Raw genomic sequence first — 26,260 nt, forward strand, 5'->3', positions numbered from 1 at the left:
AATTTTATGAACGATGCGGAACTCGAACCCACGACCTCCGGCGTTCCGTGCCAGTGCTCTAACCAACTGAGCTAACCGTTCGAGTGACGTATCGCTATAAAATCTTGTATGCCTTGTTCAACTCTCAGGTTTTGGCTTCATCTACAGGATCCACTGACAAAATGGGAGTTGACTCTTCATCGTCTTTATCATTCTCACATCCTCAACTTCTTTCAAGTGACACAGTAACGAACCAGGAAGGCTGCTCAGCTCAGACTGAGATTTTATTAAATGTTAATGACTTATCAAACATGCCCGTTAAAGAATAATATCAAAATTATTACAACGACTTGAAAGATTCAAGTGTATGAGTGAAATATAAAAAAATACAGGTTGCACTCCGGGAGTTCCGGCAGTGAAAATAAAACTAACGTAGTGCATTTTTGAATATTTTGGAATAGTAAAGGAATTGCTTTATTTATCAGTATAAAATACTAGCATTTATGTGATTACATACAATATTCATTTATTGCGCTATCGTACACAAAAATGACAATTTATATTACATAAAAAATTTAACACTTCAGAACTATTAAATTTATTTAACATTTAAAAGTTTATCTCTCAGATACATGAACTTTCATCCACAATAAACTGTTAAAGAGATTCGATCTTTCGACCTCGCGATGTTTCGGCTTCGCAGATGAGTCTGGTTTTTATGGTGCGTCCGGTTTCACCAATGTAGCTTTTGCCACACTTGCATGGAATTTCAGAAACGCTCTCCAGAGGATCCCGATCTTTAGGCGATCGTAGAAGACTGCATCAGGAGGCGGAAAATTGTAACCGATCAGTACCTAAAAGCAGATTCCCATCACCATCCGTTACACTTGTCGTCTGTACCACGCGCTCTCATTAATCGCGCACTTCGTTTGTGCGATTCGCAATTATCGCAATAGGGTGACAGTGTTATCGACTGGCAAAGACGACCATCAAACAGGTCAGCATGTGGAGCGGGCTCCACAGGCTATCCCGGTATATCTACCAGATATGAGAGGGATAACAGATCAAATTGGACACCTGTTACGCCGTAGATATATAGGATTAAGACAATTTTCCGTAAGTTTTATTACTATGATATTAGTATATCATTAAAATACTTCTTTGGAACTGAAGCAAATGCTTATGTTTTATTACCTACGTTCAACTGAAGCTTCATGGCTGGAATTAATGAAGAGATTAAAATAGATTAAGTTCAAAAATTTATATTTTTGGAAGTAATCGTTCCACGCGATCCACGTTTCACTCCACGCGATATCTAAAAATCCACGCAATAAGCCACTAAGACTTTTTTATGTAAAACTAGCTGACCCAACAGACGTTGCTCTGTATATAATAAATAAAATAATGTTTTTATATGAATTTGTCAATAATATGTCATAACATCAACAATTACTTCGAAAAATATGCACCCTGCTGTCGTAATGAAATTGTTTCACAGCAGAACTGTCAAACCGTGCGTCAATAAATTCTCTCATAGAAATTATGTATGGACACATCAAAGGAAAAACAAATTTTTTGTTTTTATTTAATTTAGCAGCATTTTCCTATTTATTTACCTTTTAAACCTTCTCTGGTCTTCCACTAATAATTCAAGACCTATATTTGCTAGATCGGTCCAGCCGTTCTCGAGTTTTAGCGAGACTAACGAACAGCAATTCATTTTTATATATATATATATATATATATATATATATATATATATATATATATATATATATACATAGATTATCAATTTATCGATTTAAAAAATGAACAAGTTTAAGAATTGTTTATCTTTCTGACCATAGAACAGTCTTTTACCTATTCTGTGTTTCTGACATTTTGCCTTTTATATCATTCATAATATATACAATTTAATTATTTTATGTACGATTTTATGCGATACAATGTTGGAATTTATTTTTAAGTAGGTACAGTAAACTAACTATAAAAGGTTTTGCTATTTGTGAAAACCACATTCATCGGTTCAGCTCATGCTGATATTATAGGCAAACAGTCGTAAAAAATCATAATTATATAAAGAAAAATTTACTATAAAAGTATGAAAATATATTTGATTTGATATCACATATTATGAGGTCTATGATATGAGCAAGATAATTTACGAGCGTACATTACCCAATGGGTCTTTGTCAGGGAATCGGAATGATCATTTTCATAATAAAACCCTTTTCGAGCCACTTTGCTGTAAATCAAGTTTTCGTTTACCCTTTTCATATCCTGACCACAGTTCCACCTACAATCGCTTTTATTACTTTGAACACAATTCGCTTAATAAATGTGTTGATAGGATTAGAGCATTAGCTTCATAATTTAAACAAATTTTTCATTTTTAAAGTGATATCACTCACTTCTTAAACACTTCTGATTACACAAATAAAATTTGAAAACAAATTTAAGAACGATACGGAACTCGAACCGGTATCCTCTTGCGTTCCGTGCCAGCGCTCTGTCACTGAGCCAACAGTCTTGTTCAACTCTCACCTCTCTCATCATCATCAAGATTTATAAACCTTACGTCACTCGAACGGTTCAGTACCATACCTTTACAAGGAATAAAACTCATGACTGGAAAAATGAACAAGACACCACTTACAGAAACCGGTGTATTTTAAAACTAATAAACTTCATTAAATTAAATGTATTTACTAAATATATTTCGATTGTGGTCAAACTGAGCCATGTTGCGTTACAATATTTACAGGAGCGATATCTTTCAACTCTCGATACGAATGTTATAAAGTTTACTTCGTGAATTCCTCAACTATCAAGTTCAACGAGCAATATGACTCTAGAACTTATCTCTGTTTAGTTACAGATGGACTTTGATAGCTCTGAAGCAACAGTTCTCTAAGTTTACACACAAATTAATAATTGTCTTTGACAGTGACTAGCTAAAGTTTGTTGCTTATTATAATATGCTTGTGTATCAATTATTCGATTTACTTGTATTTTATTTTCATTTATATCAATTTTAAATACATGAGTTATTCATCTTTTTTTATTTAGCGCAACAGATGAAACTAAATGTATGTACGTGTTTTGTTAGTGCACACATTTATGTAATAAAAATATTTTTAGTGAGGTGACTTTGATTTTAATCAGATTTTTATGTAAAAAACAAAATATATACTAGATTATCACATTTAGTTGTATAATGTCACTAAATGACATAGTTGTGGTACTTTGCGTATTTTCAGAGGTTATAACTATTATTCGAAAATTTAATATCGCATAGGCATCTTTCTTATTCGTTCTATCATTACATATTACTCGATCATTACTTTTACAGTTTAATTTTAGATTTATAAGTCTATTTAAAAAGTTTAGTAGCAAGGAGTTTTCACACAAAATAAAAACGGTTAGATTCTATGCAAAGAAAATGAATGAGTATTATATGAGTACATAGCATTGAATTATAAAAATTATTTTAAATGGTTGTTTAGTACGTTTAATTCTAAGTTTTAATTTAATTATTTTTGCATTAAGATTTGTCAAAAAATGGATAGGATGATATAAGTAAATAATTTAATTTGGAACGTCGAAATTAGTAGAAAGAAGCGCCGTTGCAAAGATATTCGTTAACGCTCTCAAATACTTTCAAATTGAGTTGATACGATGTCATATAATAATCAAATGTTCAGTACTTTTAATCATAATAATATGATGATTTCAAAATCACAAAATACAAAATTACAAAAAAAAGAAGACTCCTAATAGGCCCCCAATAGTACAATTTATAGACTTAGTAGATGATTATTGTGTATCCGTTTCTTTTTCTTCCTCGCACAAGGTGAGAGAAGTAGAACATACATCTCCGGAATTTATATTTATTTTTTTATTTATTTAATGAACATAATTCTATTAATGTAAACTGGTGCTTATGTAATAAACATTAATATTTATTAACACAGCCGTCATAATCAGCACTCTGCTTTGATCTTTTTTTTCTTTTCTCTTCTAATTGTTATTAAGCACATATTTTTTTTTATATAGATGTACGTGTTTTTCTTTCTCCTATATTTTATCTGTGGCTAATAGTTGGTTTCACAATTAACATTTAAGGTTTATAATATGTTTTAGTAATAGTTAAATGTTATTGTGATACTGTTTATTAATCCTAATAAAGTAAATTAATAAACATACTTCAGCTAAAATACCTACTAGCTCTACGTCTCAAGTTTGTGTGCATGCAGTAAGTACGCATAAGATACGTTTATTACATTTGATTATGATATATTTTGATACAAGTAATAGGTAATATTCAAATACATATCTTCCTCGCTCTAGAGTAAAAATTAATCTCTAGAGTCCACCCATGACGTAATTTTTAAAATTCATTACTCCCTTGATGTATAATCTACTGTTTAAGTTCACTGAGCATCTTCATCTACGCTATGAAAATAGTATTCAATTTTTACACAAATAAAATTTATTAACGATGCGGGACTCGAACCCACGACCTCTGGCGTTCCGTGCCAGTGCTCTGCCAACTGAGCTTACCGTTCGAGTGACGTATCGTCATTAAATCTTATATGCTACCTTCAACTCTCAGGTTGCGGCTTAATCTACAGTGTGTTTGTCATTGTGTATTAATCCGAGAAGTGAGGGTTATCACTTTTAAAACATAACAAATTATTCAATTTTTGTTAATAACATGCAACAAATAATTCATAGTTCATTTGTTCCTCATTAACCTCTTTTCCAAACGTCAAATCATTGCAGGAGCCAGTATTAAAGTAACATTTTCCTCAATATTTTTAAATGGCTATTATTTGGTTGTTATTCTATCATTTCTCAACTAGATCTTTCACACAATAAATCATTCAGAATACAGGAAACAGGAGACGCAACTAACATTGTTGCTATTATCGTATTGTGTACCGTCTTGCAAATTAATCGGATTTCGCTCCGCATAATAATAGTAAATACAATATTATAGTTTCCGTAGCGATCTGATAGATATAGTATTGATAGATATGTTCACAGATAAGTAGCTATGTGCTAATTAGCTCGATTCACTTTGTGCTACTAAGTTGAGTATAGGTGAATATTAAAAATAGGTACTGTCAATATAACAGGACTGGTTTCTGACTGATGTGTCACTTAATAGTGATTTTTTTACTGTATCAAGAACAGGCAGTGTTCCACCGAATCCAATCATCGCGCAAATGTAAACATGCAAAGTTATCATAACAACGTACACGTGTCGCATTCCCAATAACATTATCTTCCACTTATCACGACTAAACTGTAGAAGATCCTAAATCGCAGTCATCATTCTTGTTTTGTTAGTGTACAGAAGAATATATTAGAAATTCTCAAACTCTAAAAAATATCATTAATAATTGAAGCGCGTTTCATAAGGCTCTTGTTTAATTTTTTATAATAATATGTAATAGAAAAAAAAATATCAGTCACTGGTAAGTGAAAAGCGCCTTCCCAATTCATAATTTTTATTTTTTAAGTTTAAATATTCAAAAAATCTCCACAATTTATATGCTTTAAATACTTTATTGTTAAAAGTATGCGTGCATGTTGATAAAAATAGTTGTTGTATTTTATGAGCTAGTTTTGATATTTAAACCGTGTGATTTCTGTTATTTTCGCATTAATTCATTAAATAAATAGGTACTATTACAAAGATTTTTACGGGTCACCCGTATTTATGCTCATTTATACTCCTCATCCTAAGAAATTAATACCTTTACTGGTTAATGAAAAATTTAAATTATTTATTCTTACAATAAATAATTGCTATATTATGCGCATTATATTTACTGATCTGAGATTAATGCGTTGAGTGTAGCATAATATTATGTGCTATTTATTCTAAATATTATACAAAATAAATGGTATAATTCTTCAGGCAATTCTAGTATGAAAACTGAATTTCTGTACAAATCTTCTAGTTTTGTTTACGGATTTCTAAAACAGTTGATATATATAGGTACGTGTATAGTACAATCTCTGCAGTGTTTATTTGTTAGGCGGAAATATTCCACGAAAGTTGCACTGCACCTTGTTTTAAAGATTGATTGTATCACCAAGATTGAATTGGAAAGGTTTGCATCGTGTCGTCTGGCCCTCGGGATTGCAGTCACTGCTGGAATATCGAGACATTGTAACTTATATTCGATTCCGTAATAGAATAAGAGAAACGATATTGAAAAGTTTCGAGATGGCAAGGAAAATGTTAAATCAGTAAATATTGAATTTTTCGAAAAGTTCTTTGTCTTATGCTCTTCTAACAATTTACTAATATTACATTGTGTTAGGATAAAATAGGTGTAAAAAAGTAGGGAAGACAATATTATTAACTATTATAAAAATCAAATGAAAATTTCTTTTCAAAGCAAATTTCTTTATTCAAACATTATTCTAAATCAGCGAGCCGAGCTTGATATTTGAATAAATTTTCTGATTGTGGAATTTCAATAACAGATCTGTGGAATGTGTTTTTGAGGGCATTTGTAAATCGTTAGATTTGTTAGTTTTATATTTATTGAATACATTAATTTATATTACACTAAGCGTTTCTTACTATCATCATCAGCCGGAAGTCGTCCACTGCTGGACAAAGGCCTCCTCCAAAGAATTCCATGACGATCGGACCTACGCTCCCCTCATGCAACGTATTTCGGCGATCTTGACCAGGTCATCGGTCCATCTTCTGGGGGGCCTACCAAAAGTGCTTCTTCCAGTACGTGGTCGCTATTCGAGGACTTTACTGCCCCAACGGCCATCTTTACTATATGGATTTGAAATTAAGATCAATTGAAATCAGGATTTAAATTAACCCTATACAAAAAATTGCCTTTTAATATTAAAAGCGGCCTTAATATTTTTCTTAGGAATCCTCACTGCTGAGGATCGTGACTCATATTCATCTCCGTCTGTTTGGCTCCGTACGCGTCGCCTGGCCTTATCTCCTTTCTTCCCAAGCTTATCTTCAGATTTTCAACGATTTGATCCAAACACCTTTTGGGACTACGGCCTCTAGGTCTTTTACCCTCTATTTTCCCAGTCAGCAAACGCTCAAGGCTGTCAGCTTCTCTGCGCGTAAAACATAAGGACGCAGTTTAAATGAATTACGAAATTGAACAAATTAACTAACTACAACAAATTATGTATTTTATTTGGTATTATACAAGAAAAAATGAAATACAAATCGAAATTACGAATAGACTCATATAATAAAATGAAGGTTTCTTGATTACATTTTTATTTTATATCGTTTTACTGTTGTAAAAGTAAGAACTCCTAGTTCGCATACAGGCTACCAACTAAGAGAATTTATTGTGATTCATCATTTTTCAACAAGAATTTTACTGAAATATGTAATCAATTTGGTGAGATAATTTTGTTTTTATACTTCAATTTAACCATATTAACGAAAATGAGCATAGAATAAGTGGATAATAAACAGAAAGGTCATATTATTATATTATATTCAAGAATAATTGTTATTTTCTCGTTCCTGGCAAAGGTAATGAGCGAAATCCTTTCAACCTTGGAAATAGATAGAAATCACTGAGCGCTAGGACGGGTAAATTCGGAGGATGCTCAAGTATTTGGAAGCCAGCATCTCGACTTGCAAGTCGATCACAGATCCGAGGATAACATATATAGAAAAAAAATATTTTTGCTAGAGTACCCCGCCATTTCTCACCATTCCGTATTTTTGTTTGTTCTGTAGGAATGTTGCCACCAATAATAATAAATAATGTTCCTTATTATCATTAACAGAAACATTTTTTTTATTTCATATTCGCCCACTTCGTTTTATAGCGGCAAAAGTGACACACTTTTTGTTAAAATTGAAAAATCAAAGCAACCCATCGGAGTTCGTCAAAATAACTCGAAAAGAAGATTTTTAAGGCGAATCATTAATGATTTAGAAATCAAGTATAATGTTGAAATTAAAAACCAAGTAGTAAACCCTGTTGTAAGACAAACATAATATTATAACGTATATGATAGTTGATTTATATATAAATCGTCTCAAACTCCTTTGGGACACGTTCTCTCAATATTTGACAATCCTGGTAAACGAACATAATCAAAGCATGATTTCTGCAAATATATTGCAGTATACGCGTACAGAATACTATGTGGTAAAGTAAAGAACTTTGTACAATGTGATTCCCAAAAAAATATAAATTTCTTCAGTTATTTTTAATTCATTATCATTTTAAACCTTATATTTATTTTTACCTTATCATGAAAGGAAAAAATAAATGAAAGCAACTGTCTGTTTTTATGAAACTATGATGAAAGTGAAACATGTTTTCTCAGAATAACACATTAATAACAGTAATTCGCGCCGCTGAGGCCGTATACCATACTTTATTTATGTGGAATTAATGAAAAATATCATAACTGCAAAATTATTCACTTGGTCATATAAACAATTTTATAAAGCTTAAAGTGATTTCTTTTATTATTCAATTTAAGTGTCAAAGGAATATCCGTCTCTGGTACTCATAAACTTTACTCAGTCAATATGATCCCAGCTGAGAGTGGTTGTGATATAAGTACAAGACTATGCTTCGTCCATATTCATGAAGCAACTTTTACTATTACGTTTGATGTATAAACTGACAGGGCACTTAGCGACCATTACAGTAATAACATTTGTGTTTGACTATTATAAACTTGGCCCTCGCAATGGTTCTCGTAACTGCAGCAATGAGCTGAGCCTCATAGCAATACCCTAGTCGAGGTTTGTCAACATACTAACAATTTAATGCTAACACGTAATTAATACACTCTCTGACTTTTACGAGTCCTATTTTATATTATATTTAATTATACTTGTATAGTAATCTCTACCGAATTGGGAATAAAGGTATGTACAGTCCATGTACTTATTATATACTTTCTTGGATGACTTTGTTATTTATGCTTTTCAATTGAATTTTTTTAATGTAAAATATGTACACTGCTTTGACATGAACATATTGTTATTCTCTTTATTATAATATCATCTTATTTGCTTCATTTATATATATAAAATATTAATAGAAAACAATATAACGCATATAAATATAAAAAATAAGGTCTCGATTCGTCTTCGTCGTCTACGTTCGTCGGCGTAGGTTTAAAAAACGGACTAAAGACTATTCCACTGGTGGTTAGTGCGACAGACTGAGGATCTTCCGCACAATAAGTGCCGTTGCCATGATAGCAACTTTCCGTTTTATTTTTTTATGGAAATACGGGACGCCCTAACTGATCTACCAACGATAGTTAATGATAGATCGTTCCCAGTAAAGCTTGGCACGACTGTTTTCCAGAACTGACTCCGGAGTATACTTATAATATGGGACTTCAAAATTCACAAGATTGTATCGAAGAGCTAGTTGCTGTTGGGTAGTCCTGGCTACAAGGTTGTGTCTGTGCAAATACTCTCCATTGCCCAGACGAGAAGAGAACAACCGGAAATAATATGTCTAATAGACTCACCAGGATGATGACACGCCTGACATTAATATACAGTGCCAACTCTCATGATGTATTTCTGGTAGTTATTCGTCTTGATAATTTCATCAGGCAAATCCTTCAGTTTCATTAAATAGGCCACCAATCGAGTCAGGTCACAAACGAAATTATGGCTACATCAGGCCCGGAGAGAGCCCGGTACAACCACTCATGACGCTTTTCTTCCCTCCATACATTCAAGCGATCTTGAGTACTCAGTATCATTTTCGCCAGCTCTCTTTAAATAAAGTGAGCGGAGTAAGTCCATTTCTCGATGCATTGCCCATTCTTTACTGAGGAAATAATCCCTGAAATTATACAACTCACGATTATGCAGATTTTCGGCAGGAAGAAGGAAATTTACTTTTATTTTGTTAAAAACCCAGTTATTTAGAAACTGCATTACAAATGTTGCAATGAATATGAAAACATCGAAGAAATTATATTGGAATAAGATACAACAAAGTATCAGTGAAAATAAATAATATATTTTAGCATATTCTTTCCATGAGATTTTATGGGATAACGCATTAGATATTAATTAAATTTTATTATGGGACGAGAATATGATACACTTGATGTACAATAATATAAATATCCTGGGAAAGAAATTAAATATTGTTCCGCACTCGATATCTCAGCTATTTAATCGTTGTATTGCAAAATAAATCTACATGTATATAATACTGCCAATAGCGTTATAATATATTATGTTACGTGTATAGTATATGCTTTTTAATCTACTATAAATTTCTAGGAATATATTACATGCAGTAAGCCTTCAATATAAATACAGTTGATAAAAAAATTATCAAGATTTTACTAAAGATGTTGATTGATATCAAAGCCTAATGGCATTTGGATTGAAACGTGATAATATACATGTAATATATAGTATATCGATGTAAATAAAACAACAGTAGGTGTAGTAGTGTTACGGCTCTCGTAACAACAAGCAAAAAAAATTTGTTATGGTTTCTATTACGAAATAGAAGTACACTGATTAACCAATTAACTGACATAGATACGGCGTGATTAGTTTCTTTAGTTATTTTCATAGTATTATGTCATATGGCATATAATGTTATGGGGCAGTGCAGCCGATATGAATACCAACTTTTTGCTATAGAAGCTCTTTGCGCTATTATATATATAATCTAGAACCTATATAATCATTAAGAGAAAAATTTAAAATAATAAACATTTAAATTGTTGCATCTCAATATATTCTTAATAATGTTATGTATTTTATAATCAAAATGGTAATACCAGGAACAGACTTGTTATATCTACTACTCTGTAAAGAGCTAGTAAGTCTTTTGTTTGATGATGTATTCATTTATTTATTAGAAAGCCAACGTGCATACAACTATCTTAAATCTATAGACATTTAAAAAAAATTAAAATGTTGTACACTCCTCTTATAGGCTAACACGACATGCACTATAATGTATGCTTTTACAACATGTTTCCAGAAAATCTACACACCAGATGTGTAACGAAATTAAGAATATAAATAAAAATGTTTATGTGGTAAAGGTTACTATAACATAAATGACTTTCTTAATGATACCACAGATTGTGAATGGACCAGTGCAACGGTGAATATTATTGAAAGTTTATAACCAATATACATACAATATGCAGAAAGTGTCATATATTATATTATTAAGAATACGACAATTAAAAATTTAAACGTTTGAATGAAAATATCAAAGTGATAAATTTAATTTGTAACTTCATTAAACCGTGAAGTCAATTTAGAAAGTTCTCTTGAAAATAAGTAGTTCAGGAAGATTTATACGAAAGTCTGTGTTGAAGGAGCTCTTGTTTTAAAATTCCATTAACATTTTATCGCAATCAATGTTCTATAATATTATTGAAGAATTTACTTCCGATTCAATTTGAACTGAAAGTATTATATGTTATCTTAACAAAATAAACTGAATTTGTGTAATGCATAATAACCAATATCAAATTTGATATTGTTTTTTTCTTTTTCTTCTTTTTTTCAAGCGGAGAAACTATACGAGTATAATAATATATTCCATAACAACAAGGGTGTAATCAATTAGTTTGAAAATAAAACAATATTAAAAAGTTCAGGTTACCGAATATTAAATATTTTCTTTAACAATTTCTGCATACAGATATTGTGTATATATCAATATCGAAATGACTTCGATCTCTATTAAGATTAATTAATTATCATCTACTAATCAGCGGCAGACTCGCTCCAACTCGACTATAATGGGAAAACTAATTTAACACCAATTAGGAGCAAAACCCTTAGGATTAGGTTATTCTCACGATAATGGCTTTAATTACAAATAACACAATTAATACGACCGACAGATGTTCACAAGCTAACTTTTTTGATATAAGATAAACATGACGTGTTTTATATAAACGTGACGTCACTTACATTCACCAACTGACACTCCGGTAGTAAAACAGTATTTTAAAACAGAGTCTACGACAAATGAAGAATTGATATTGTCATTGTAATTGTAATATTTCTCCATTCAATTATAGATAGTTACTTACTATATTATATACTGATATTTTATTTTACATCACAAAAAAAGGAAATCAACAGATTAGAAAAAACTTATTTTTGATAAGTTACCTAAAACCCCATTTTTCGTATCACCGCTCTTCCATAACACTTCCTTTAAAGCCTCACCTAGTATCTGAATACTGGGTCTCGAACTTTCAAGGATTGCCAATGTCTTATAAAGCGCAGATCCGGCCACATATGGAGTATTGCTGTAATCTATGGTCTGGTGCATCCAGTATCAGCTTGAACCAATTGACCGCGTGCAACGCAGTGCTGCTCGAATTTTCGAGGACCCAGTGCACTATGAACAGCTAGATAACTTGGCGTTGCGAAAGGACGTCGCTTCATTGTATGTCTTCTACCACATTTATCACGGAGAGTGTTCCGTGCACCTGATTCCTGCCGCCAAATTCCACCTTCATACGAATCGCCACATATTAGGAAATCATCCCCGTTATCTGGATGTGTGGCGTTCCTCCACAATGCGGTTTTCAAAGAACTTTCTTCCACGTACGGCCAAGCTGTGGAATGAGCTTCTTTGTCCGTTGTTTCTAGGACGCGCAAAAAAGCACGTACACCTTTTTTAAAGAGTCAGCAACGCTTTTGTGATTCCTCTGGTTTTGCACGATTATGTGGGCGGCGGTGAACACTTAACATCAGGTGACCCGTACGCTGAAATTTTATCCTCTGTTCCTTAAAAAAATACAAACCAAAAGTGCTCATAATTGTGTTGCCTAAAATTTAGAAAAACTTGCAACAATATCATAGAGTACTTGAATATTTGTATTATTATTAGAAATCCACCGAAAACGTTATTAAAACTCATAGAATTTATGCAATTTCCAAACACATCGTTACTGAAATAGTTGGCTTTTAACGAAGAATTGTTTTAAAACAAAATTTAGCTCGAATTTGACACCGCAATATCCTACGAAGCAGTTAAAAATCAGAATTGTTTTTGTCAGAAAAATAAAGTACAAAATTTCATCGTGGTTTTATTTAACGGAAGGAATAAATATATTTTGTTTCAAAACTTGTTCGCCTACCTACATCGCGTATGGCTTAAATATAATTTGAAGATAATAATTTGATGTCACTATTTTGTTCGTTTTGTCATCAGTTTAAGGGTATTTTTGAACTGAAAACTTTTTTAGCGTCGTTGAGCACTTTTCTTGGAATTGGTATAATATTAAACTCGCGTCAGGACACGTGACCTGATCGAAAATTCGTATGACAGTCGTTGAAATTATGGATCGAAGATTTATAGTTTGGCTATTTCAACTTAATCGTACGTTCATTGGACCAGTGGTTGAATCATTGTAAACAGCGAAGCCGAAAAACCGCGAGTTCGAGGGATCGAATCTCAGCCATGAAATATTTATACAGCTTAATTATTTGGTTTTCAAGCTTTGTCATTAACGAATACTCTCCCTAAGGCGATAGTTATACTTGTATTTCTTTGTTTTCATTATAAGTAAGAGTTACGGCTTATAATAAATCTACCTCACCATCTGCGATCAATACTGTATGGAATGATGGTGAAATATCGACACCTAATTACGTTTCTCAGAGAGATAAGAGACTTCGGGAAGATAATATAGATATTAAAAGTCAAAACTTCTTTAGCGGCTTTGATAACTTTTCTTGGGATTGGTACAAAATGTTAAACTCGCGTTAGGACACGTGATTTGATCGAAAATTCGTAAGACAGTCGTTGGACAGAGATGAAATTAGATTTTCCCGAGATGTAAAATTTTTAATGTTCAATCATTCAATTTCGCCAGCACTTCCGGTGTGCAAACCGATATTTTTTTAATTGTTTATTTCAATCTGCTATATTATTTTATACCAGAACAGGAATCGATGTTTTATTGTTGCGTACGAGTACCTACTAAAGCAGATTCAGCGCGGTTCATGGAACCAATAATTAATTCTCGTACGGATTACAACCACCTATTGAGCAATAGGCTGACGCAGTAATACTTAATATGTCCGAATGCAGAGTTAGTGAGAACTATCAATCAGCGTAAGATCTCGTACCTCGGTCATATACTGCACAATCATAGGTACCGCCTGCTGCAAAATATTTTGATGGGAAAAATTGCTGGGAAAAGAGGTGTTGGAAGAATAAAGTAGTCTTGACTCAGAAACTCAACTGCATCAAGACAGTCCAAGAACTATTCCGCCTAGCCATGGACAAGGAAAACTTCAAAAAGCTGACTGCTGACCCCCAGCAATGGAGAGGCACCTGAAGAAGAAGAAGGAATTCTTATGATAATGTATCTACTTTTATCTGAAAATGATCTTATTATGAAATTAGACTAGATTATCCCACCCAAATAATATCACGGCCTGGCTGAAAATCATCGGTAGTTTTTATCATATTCAGCCGAAAACAAAGATATTCGATTAAAGTTGGTGGTTCAATGAATTTGTGACAAAATTTTTATTATTGTGAATTTATATTTGAAAAGTATTGGAGTGTTAAAAATGTAATAACATCTTCACCGAGCAATATTTGAAAAATATATTTTTATTTGATGGTAACTGATTCGCCCTGTCCATTACAAAGCAGTGCCGCTCAGGATTATTGAAATACCCAAAATTTCAGCAGTACAATTGCTCGTCACCTTGAGACATAAGTTGTTAAGTCTCATTTGCCCAGAAATTTCACTAGCTATGGCGCCCTTCAGACCGAAACATAGTAATGCTAACACATTACTGCTTCACGGCACAAATAGGCGCCGTTATGGTACCCATAATCTAGCCGGCATCCTGTGCAAAGGAGCCTCGCACTGGTAAACAAGGTGTACTACGGGTGCAAGACAACGATTTACTTAATATAAGATACTTACTCAAACATACATCATCATCATCATCAGCCAAGAGATGTCCACTGCTGATGATGACAAAGACCTCCTCCAACGATTTCCACGACGATCGGTCCTGCGCTGCCAACGTATTCCGGCGATCTTGACCAGATCGTCGGTCCATCTTGTGGGGGGCCTGCCAACACTGCGTCTTTCGGGACGTGGTCGCCATTCGAGGACTTTACTGTCCCAACGACCATCTTTCCGTCGAACTATGTGCACTGCCCACTGCCACTTCAGTTTCGCAATCATTTGGACATAAAAAAATACATAAAAACAAAAACAAAAAGACAAACATATATAAATACATAAAATGACATGACTCGGAAATAAATATCCGTACTCATTAAAATAATGTTTGTAACTAACTGGATTTGAATCCGGGACCTGAAGTTCAGAAGGCAGGGTTTTAACCACTTATTAACGACACGGCTAAATTTGGGTCAACAACAACTTAAAAACAAAGAGAAGATGTCTCCAACTTGAACTGTTAGATCACTGTAGCTTAGTTTCAAATTTTGAAAGCAGCGTTTTAGCATCAGACTTATTCATAATGTAAGTTAAATTTCCTTATCCATATTATTATTGAAGAAATTTCAGAAGTCTTAAAATTATTCCAGATCTCTTATCAAACGTAGATTCGAAAAGTTTCTCAATCAGAATATTAATATAGGCTAAATCATTTCGATATCTGTATGCATTTGGAAATTCATCACGTTTCTTTCGTTACGACAGAAAATTTGTTCTGAGTTGTCTTTATATTGAGTAGGAATTGGAAGTTAAACCTTTATATTGAAAATTATAATATTAAATTTACATTTACTTCTATTTAAATCTTATAATGATAAAATATATAAATAATTTGTATATTTATTTGTTATAGTAGTATAACACCTTTACTTCGTGTAGGCAGCGACATTTATAATTATAGTTGAAATGTTTTTAACAGGTCTAGACAACTAGTTTAGTATAAATATAGTAGAGTTCAGTGTGATTTAATATAATATGATGTAATATACATAGGCTGCACTAAAATTATCGGGAATGGAATATTTCCACTTTTCCTGTCATATTTAAATCTTTTTAATTGAAAACTCCTTCGTTTTAATAATCGAATACCATTTATTTACTTAAAAAAAGATTCTCGGTCTTGTCACAAGGTCTTGTCAAACTTGTTCAGTCGTTGAGAAAATGGAATTGACTCAAGAAAATTCTAGAGCGATGATTTATTATGACTTTCGAAGTGGTTTAACACAAAAACAGTGTGTTGGCCGGATGATTTCTGCATTTGGTGATGAATCCCCATCCAAAACCACAATTTATCGCTGGTTTGCTGAATTTCAACGTGGACGTGTCAAGCTCAGTGATGATCCCCATCAAGGTCGTCCAAAAACTGCAGTCAGCAAAGAAAACGTTGATGCTGTGCGTAAGCTAATTGAGGAAGATCGACATGTGACATACCGCGAAATTCAGGCAACTTCAGACATTGGCATGAGTCAAATACAAATAATCTTGCATGAACAATTAGGTGCAAAACAGTTGTTTTCCCGATGTATACCGCTTTTGCTCTGTGAAGAGCAAAAAGCGGCTCGCGTTACTTGGTGCGTCAGAACTCTCGAAAGATTCCACGCAGGATCCTCAAATGCTGTATACAACATCGTATCAGGTGACGAATCCTGGATATACGCGAACGAACCCGAAAAAAAAAGCAATCACGAGTTTGGGTGTTCGAAAATGAGTGAAAGCCAACAAAAATTGTTCGTTCACGGAGTGTTGCAAAAAAATGGTGGCCACGTTTGTCTCCAAAACCGGCCATGTTGCGCCTATTCCTCTTGAGTGACAAAGAACAGTTAATGCAGAATGGTATGCTAGTGACACGGGAGTGGGTCAGGGATTGGAAATAATACTCCGCTTATAGGAACGAGTCTTTATTTGCGTTCACTTTTTCTGAGCTTGCACTTCGCCGGTCTGCCGCTGTTCCTCTTGTGGGCGGCGGTACCTTCAACGCGTCACACCGCACTGAACACTAAGTCTCTTCTATCTTCTTCCTCTTGGAACACTTCCACTTTTCACTACTTCTTCTTTTCTTCTTCTTTACACTTTCGAGTCAGAACTAGAACTGCCGTAGGCCACGCTTAGTACGGCTTATATACCCCCGGATCCGTTCTATTTTCAAAATGATTCTCCCATTCCATCTTTAAATTTAAATTGTACTAGAAAATTCTTTTAACCATTTTTATCCTGCTTACAAATTTTCCATTCCAAATCCATACACTGGTAGGTATATCGAACCCGGGTCTACAGCGTCTAAAGTAAACACTTTTCCGCTGAGCTACGAGTATTGCTGACGGAGCTGTTGAAATTAACAATGTCTTGAAGCTTGACAACTCTCGTCATATACTTCGAAGGGTTGCTACGCAACACTGCCCCCTCCCAAGACATGATCGTCCCGATCATCGTTGCTTCCGTAGTACTTAGCCACCCGATCGACATGTACGATTTTCGGGGAACTTCGAGGGGTACGCTGGATCCTGAGAGTCACATAGTTTATCCTTGTGATTACTTTGTATGGTCCCTCAGAACTTGGTTGGAGCTTCGGAGACTTCCCCTTTCGCCTTACAGGATTGTGTAACCAAATCAGGGTTCCCTCTTCAAAACTAGGAATATTAGCTCTTCGATCGTAGCGGGTCTTCATCCGTTCACTTGCCATAAGCCCAGTTGTTCTAATTTCCTCGTAGATGTCAACCATCTTTTTCCGTAACTCATCCACATATTCTGTTATACTTTTCGGAGTATCCGGTGGACAGCCTGAGAGTAAATCAGCTGGCAATTTCAATTCCCTTCCAAAATTGGCGTACGCAGGAGTCACCGTTGTCGTCTCGTGTATTGCGGTTCTATACGACATAAGAAACAGTGGAATGTACTCATCCCAGTTATCCTGATGACTGTCCACTACTTTTGCCAGATGTCGCTCCAATGTTTGGTTAAACCTCTCCACCATCCCGTCCGACTGTGGATGATATGGCGTAGTTCTGGTCTTATGGATTCCCAAGATCTTGCAAACTTCTTGAAATACTTGTCACTGTACAACTCCAAAGGCACACCGAATCTGCAGAAAACTTCATTCACCAGCTTCGTCGCAACGGTAACTGCTTCTTGATTCGGTAGGGCAAATGCTTCCGGCCACTTCGTGAAATAATCCATCACCACCATTATGTAACGGTTTCCAGATTTGGTGACTGGGAACGGTCCGGCCATATCCAGAGCTACTCTTTCCCACGGAGCCCCAACATTGTACAACTTCATAACTCCTCTGCTCCGGGTCTGAGGTCCTTTGACAGCAGCACAACTCTTGCATTTTCGGCACCAGTCTTCCACTTCATCACGGCAATGCAACCAGTAAAATCGTTCTTTAATTTTTGTGAGAGTTCTTCTTATTCCCAAATGTCCACCTGAAGAACCATCGTGATAAACTCTCAGGATCTCGTTCACCTTCTCCCTGGGAACGACCAGTTGCAGATGGCAATCCTTTCCTTGCGGGGTTTCCCATTTACAGCAGAGCAACCCGTCATGCATCACCAAACTGTTCCATTGTGCCCAGAGACTCTTGGTAGCAGTACTGTGTCTAGCCACTTCAGACCATTTTGGTTTAAGTGATCCACATGCTAGCCAATGTAAAAGTGGTTGAAGATCCTTATCATTTTCCTGAGCTCTCCTCATTGCATCGTTGCTCCAGTTCTATCGAATCTGTTCTGATCAGTTGGATTATTGGATTTTCTTTCTCCTCCTGACGAATGCAATGTTTGCATTCCGTCGGACAAGGTATTCTAGATAAAGCATCTGCGTTTCCATGAGTTTTTCCTCCTCGATGTTCGATTTCAAAGTCGTACTCTTGAAGTTGCTCAATCCATCTGGCCACTTGTCCTTCCGGATTCTTGAATTCTAGTAACCACTTCAAGGCGGCATGATCAGTCCTTACGAGGAATTTGCGAATATATAATATAATTTAAAATGTTGTTATGTCTTCACCACGGCAAGTAACTCCCTACGAGTTACACAGTAGTTTCTCTCCGGCTTCGATAAAGATTTGCTAAAGTATGCAATTACAACTTCTTGATCTCCCCTCTTCTGAGATAACACTCCACCAATTCCAGAATTGCTAGCATCAGTATCTACTATGAATCTTCCCTCCGTGTCAGGATATCCGAGGATAGGTGTTTCACATAGTCGTTTCTTCAACTCTAAGAAAGCTTGTTCGCAGTCTTCATCCCAGGAAAAGGCTCTTTTCTCCTCCGTCAGTCGATGTAAGGGCTTAGCAACATTGGAAAACCCTTTCACAAAGCGTCGATAATAAGAACATAGTCCAAGGAATGCTCTCACATGTGTCTTTTCTGTCGGCGTCGGCCAGTCCTTGACAGCACTTATCTTGGCAGGATCCGTCGCAACGCCTTGCTCCGAGATAACGTGCCCCAAGTAATTCACCTGACGTTGAAAGAAGGAACATTTCCTTGGACTCAACTTCAAGTTGGCACCCTGCAGTTTTGCGAAGACTTTTTCGAGCTTCTTAAGATGATCTTCAAAACTTCGTCCCATAATGATTATGTCATCCAAGTAGACAAGGCAGGTTTCTCCCAACATACCTGCCAGCACATACTCCATCAACCTTTCGAAAGTAGCTGGGGCGTTGCATAATCCGAAGGGCATTGTTTTGAACTGCCATAATCCTTTTCCGGTTGAAAAAGCCGTCTTCTCCTTGTCTTTAGGGTCCAGATAAACTTGCCAGTAGCCACTTTTCAAATCCAGAGTAGAGAACCACGTCATGCCACAAAGTGAATCTAAGGTGTCATCGATTCTTGGCAATGGATAACTGTCCTTCTTAGTAAGATCATTCAGACGCCGATAGTCCACACAAAATCTAGTTGATCCATCCTTCTTCTTCACCAGAACCACTGGAGAACACCATGGACACTGGAGAACACCATGGACTCGACGACGGTTCTATCACACCATTTTCTTTCATATCCCGAATCATGTCTTCCACTTCTTGTTCGCGTGCAAACGGAATACGTCTTGGTCTTTGCCGTATCGCAACAGTGTCTCCTGTGTCGATCTTGTGTTTCACCAAACCAGTTTTTCCGATGTCGCCGTCGTTCTTTGAGAAAATCCCGGAGTAGCGTAGCAGGAAATTTCTCGCTTTTATTAACTGTAGCTTGGTAAGATTGTCCTTACAGCTATCCAGAAGTTTCTGTATGTTCACATCCTGGTTTGCAGCTACGGTCTTCCTCCCTTCTTCACACTTATTAACCAAGCTATCTCCTCACAAGCTCCGATCACTGTTCCCTTCCTAATGATTTGCTTGTCCTCATGAGGATTAAACACGGGAACCATCGCAATCTGGGAGTTACCCACAACAGTCCTGGCTGGGATCCATGTCGTGTCCGATGTCTCCCTTTCTATTATAGCGCATTTACAAGGTCTTCCTCTGTCATCCCTTGGCAGGACTACCGGGACTAGGGTCTGCGATCTCGGATTTAAAGTAGTGTCTCTTAAACACAACACTTTCCCAACAGTTCCCCCTTTTATTGGAATTTCTTCACCTCCATGCTTCAATACACCATGTTTTTGGATTTTCCATTTATCATTCCTTCTATAACTAAAGTGTTTCCGTCACATGTCTGCTTAACGAAGATCCTTGGGGCTTTGCTTCTACCGGCCAGCACCCACCCCACTGCCCTGGCCTTTTCCTGCTGCTCCAGCGGTGATGTTGAGACCTCCGCATCCTTCCTACCTTGCGTTATGCTCTCACGCCTGGGGCAAGTGCTTCTAACGTGTCCTCGCTCCCCACAACCATAGCATGCTGGGTTATATGCTTGCCTCCGGCTGGAATCTGCTGGTACAATTTTGTGGAGTCTCAACGCCCGAGAATCGTGGCGAACCGCTTCCACTTCCAACGCATGTGCCACCGCTTTCTTCAAGTTGGTATGATGACTCAATCGTATGGCTGCTCTAACTTCGGCGTCCCGTATTCCATCGATGAACACTTGGAGCAACATTTCTTCTATTGCAGTTGGCGACGACTGATATGCTTTACGCACTAGCTTCTCAGCTTCGAGGGACGACTGCTGCAGAGTTTCGTTGGCCCTTTGACTGCGGTCCTTAAGCTGCGCCCGATACACATGCTCAAGGTGTTTATCGCCATAACGTGCGTCCAACGCGTTAAGAAGGTCCGTATAGGTTACTTCCTCCTTCCTATTGAGCTGATGAATAGTTGCTTCCATTTCCCCCATCTTCCTTTCCACAGTGTCAATCCGGGCGATCTCCTTTTCTACAGTATCAATCCTGGCGATCTCCTTTTCTACAGCGTCAATCTGGGCGGAGTTTTTCTGCACCACTGATAAAATTTCCTTGGAGAGGCCTTCATGCACACCTCGCAGCTGCTCCTCCTGTCGACGTGCTTGCTCTTCCTGCAAGGCTCGCAGCTGCTCCTCCTGTCGACGCACTTGCTCCTCCTGTCGGAGCGCTTGTTTCTCTTGCAAGCCCCGTAGCTGCTCCTCCTGTCGGCGCGCTTGCTCCTCCTGTCGGCGCGCTCGCTCTTCCTGTCGGCGCGCTTGCTCCTCCTGTCGGCGCGCATGTTCTTGCATCATGGCGGCCATCTGCTACATGAGCGCGCTGATGTCTACGGCAGGAGCCTGCGGTGCTGACACGGTCGAGTCCAGAGCCGGATGCTTGTTGTGACTCGTCCTCTGCCGCTGCAGCTGCTCCCGCTCGCGTGGTCACTCCCTTCTCGTTCCTGGGCACTAATGGCATCATTCCAATCCCACTTCTGACACCAATTAACACGGGAGTGGGTCAGGGATTGGAAATAATACTCCGCTTATAGGAACGAGTCTTTATTTGCGTTCACTTTTTCTGAGCTTGCACTTCGCCGGTCTGCCGCTGTTCCTCTTGTGGGCGGCGGTACCTTCAACGCGTCACACCGCACCGAACACTAAGTCTCTTCTATCTTCTTCCTCTTGGAACACTTCCACTTTTCACTACTTCTTCTTCTTCTTTACACTTTCGAGTCAGAACTAGAACTGCCGTAGGCCACGCTTAGTACGGCTTATATACCCCCGGATCCGTTCTATTTTCAAAATGATTCTCCCATTCCATCTTTAAATTTAAATTATACTAGAAAATTCTTTTAACCATTTTTATCCTGCTTACACATTTTCCATCCCTTTTTTTCTGTTCGATTTGATCCTGAACTTACTAGAAATTTCCTTTAACTTTACAAAACCCCAAAAAAATCCATACACTGGTAGGTGTATCGAACCCGGGTCTACAGCATCTAAAGTAAACACTTTTCCGCTGAGCAACGAGTATTGCTGACGGAGCTGTTGAAATTAACAATGTCTTGAAGTTTGACAACTCTCGTCATATACTTCGAAGGGTTGCTACGCAACACTAGCATTTGTTTGCCACAGGTCGTTTCTAAACTCCGTAAAGAGAACTGTAACCGCCGCATCATCCTTCATCACGACAATGCGAGTTCTCACACCGCGCACAGAACAAAAGAGTTTTTAGAGCAAGAAAACATAGAATTATTAGACCATCTGCCGTACAGCCCCGACCTAAGCCCTAATTTCTATACGTTCCCTAAAATAAAGAATAAATTGCGTGGTCAGAGATTTTCATAACCTGAAGAAGCTGTGGACGCCTACAAAACGGCCATTTTGGAGACCCCAACTTCCGAATGGAATGGTTGCTTCCATCCCAATGATTGGTTCCATCGTATGGAAAAATGTGTCAAATTTCGCGGAGAATACTTCGAAAAGCAATAAATACATTTTAAATAGTAATGTTGTATCACTTCCTTGATTCCCGATATTTTAACTCGTAGTAGTAGTATGTAGTAATTTAATATAATATGATAATACAGTGTAATATTATTAGTATAATATCACATAACATATAAATCAATTACCTGTCTAAAAAAAAAAGTTAGTGCATCATTGATATTAAAAAGTATATAGCTGAAAATAGAATTAATCTGTTACTGAGACACAATTTTGGGGCTTTATGGAACTGGTCTTGCGAAGTTGCGGCTCGACTCGACCCGACTCGGCCCGAAAAGCAAAACATTCATGCGAGCGACAGGCGATAGCAGTTCCTAACTCACTAGTCAGTAGTCAGTAGTCAGCGGTTGCCAGTGGGCACCGGCCACGGTGAGTCAGATTACGCTCGCCCGCTGACACGATATCTTAACATATTACAGTTATATTATATTTATAATAATATTTATAATTTTACTAACTATATTTTAACTAAGCTTACCGGCATTTACTTTTATAATTAAGTCGTCAAATTGTTTTCTCTAAAAGTGAATTTGTAAAATTCTTATGAGAAATAAATTCTTTAACCGTTAACCAGATATATCCGAACAATCTTTTAATAGTCGAGTACTAAAGCATCGATTTACTCGGCTTACCCAATAATTCATAAGTAGGTATCCGGCTCGTGCTGTGAAGCTCCTGGAGACCCATAACACATCATTCGAGTGTCAGCTGACACTCATTAGTAAGATAAAGATCGAATGGCTTAAAATCTCTAAAAATGTATAAGGAAAATGATGATTTACCCCACCTGAAAACCCTGAGGATCCTTTCATTCAAGTCTGGATGGATCCAGTCCTAACAGCTTCGATTTTGCGTATGAGGGGATGAGAGCCAGAGGATGTATGCTTGAGTATGGGGCTCAAATGCAGAGTGTAATACCAGTCTAAACGATATTCTAAATATAAACTATAAGACTCAATTATGAAGTAAGTAGCAGCTAACAGCACTTGTCATCATCAGCTCACATTCTCGTCACTTAAAAATTAAATAAGTTCGAATCTAGTGAAGTTCATCTAGGCTGCCGTGACAATGTCACAGTACAAGTAGCTGTCATACACTCAGTAGCGGAACTCAGCGATCTCCTTGCAATTTATACCTACGTCTGGGCGAAGAGCTAGGGTTGGTACATACAAAAATATTGACAAGGCAGACTATGCGCCGAAGCTGATTTATCTCGGACAGCGACCATTCTCAGTGGCGTACGGCGTGGCACTCAATAGCTTTGTCTTCCCAAGTTTGCTTAGCGGCCGTGTACTCGTAAATCGTGTGCGTACATTGATTCGGGCGCTCTGGTCTGAAGTTAAATTAACATTATATAACGATATTGTGACACTGAAACTTTGAAACTTGTTTCTATACAATATTTATAACTTTATATCTGACATCTTCAGTTAATATATGACATGATTGGTATCGATGGCATTTTATACATTTATATTGGCATTTGTTTTTAAACGTATTGTCAGAGAATTCATAAATTTTATTAGTTTTCCATTAAGAAATACATAAAACTTTTCATACTTAGTGTGATATTTCTTTATAGACATTGAACTAAACGAATTATTATTGGGTCGAAAATCCTGCTCCCTTCAAAGAGAAAAACTCATACAACATACTTCCCACCTAAGGGCCGGAATGAACTTTAAAAATAGAACTGCTGTCAGCATTGAAGAGTTTTATGCAAAAAAAATTTATTAAAAGAAATGCCATGTGACTTTCTAAACAGCCAGTGTGAATTTAGCGCAAACTTCTTTGAGCAGAATAAGCCGCAACAATTACGCGGTGAGTTCCATATTTAAAATTTGAAAAGTCGACATAAATTGGCGGGATACTGATCTGTTATGTATCATAACAGATCAGTATCTGTGACGGAATTAAATTAATTGACGGAGTATCCGCCATGGAATCCCATCGTCTCATCAAATACCAGACTCCCACTTTTACAGATATCCAGAACAGCCAAATTTGTCAAAATATAAGAAAAAGGATAAAAATTTCGAATAAAAATGTAACTTTTAATTTCACGAATTCTCCTAATTTGACAATTAATTTTAAATAGGTACTACTAATATTATGATATATTATCAATAAATAGTATAGATAAACAACTAGTTTTATTATCCTCATATTCGAAATGAAAAGTAGAGTGTTTAACACGGGTAAAAGAATCAATTCCTACTCGGACTATAGCCGAGTCTAAATACCTCGGAAATTGATTCTTTCGACCCTCTGTTAGCAATCTACTATTTATTACATTGTTGCTTCATTAAAACTAATATTAAATATGCTCTTTAAAAAATACCACTTTAAATGTTGTGTTTGAAGTACAAGTCTTTTCATAGTTGTCAACAAAAATAACAAGCATTTGTTTTGTGAATTTTTAATATCCAAATAACACACAAAGTAATAGTTATATATTCATAAAGCAAGTAACTTGAGCATTTCAGACTATTAGCTATCCGAGAGACTGCTTAAAGTATCCATTACTGGAATAGCTGAGTTCGTCTTGTTACAAGTACTAAGTTAATTATTGTTGACAATCACGTACAGTAAGTTTCTGTGATTATTTAGATTCTACTTTAAAACAATTTCTCCTTCGAAATACATTTTAAATGTAGTGTTTTTTTATTGGGCTAAAGTAACCTTATCGTTGATGATATGACGTAAATTATGACAGTAAATTGTCATAATTTTTGTCATTTTAATTAAAAAATATCTCAAAAATGTTATACACAAAGAAAATATAACATACTCTCGATCTCGAAGCAGGATCCTCCTTCACCACGACAATGCTTCAGCGCACTCCGCAAAAAGGGACTGTTGAATATTTAACTATGGCAGTTGTCGAGATAATGAGTCATCCGCCATACAGTCCTGACCTGGTGCCCTGCGACTTTTATTTATTCCCAAGAACTAAAGATAAAATTCGAGGTATTCGCTTTACGAGCCCTGAAGATGCGGTGAAAGCGTACGAAAATTCGAAAATGAGACCCCTAATGAAGAATGGGCCCACTGCTTTTGTCAGTGGTTCCATCGAATGCGACGATGTGTAGAGGAACGGAGATTACTTCGAAAAACAATAAAAGTATTGGCAACTTTCTACATTGAGCCGTTTTTCATTTTCTAAACTAATGTCTATTAATATTTTCTGTAATTGAAAATTAAAAGCTTACCTAAAAATTATCATAATATAATATTATTAAGTAGTTTATAAAACCACGGTATGTGTTTGTTCTAAATATAATTCGCAGTTATGTCAAATATTTTATACTTTAATAATTTCTTAGATTTCTTGAGAACTATCAGTCAGCTCGACGAGACAAGATGACTTTTGAAATGAATAAGTACTAAATTAAAAGGTTTTCATTATAAAAGGGACCGGTGGTTGAACTTTGCTGTCTCAAAGATTACTTTGTTCTTTACAATTCATA

Source organism: Leptidea sinapis, chromosome 11 (assembly GCF_905404315.1).
Source record: "Leptidea sinapis chromosome 11, ilLepSina1.1, whole genome shotgun sequence".
NCBI classification, from domain to species: Eukaryota; Metazoa; Arthropoda; class Insecta; order Lepidoptera; family Pieridae; genus Leptidea; species Leptidea sinapis.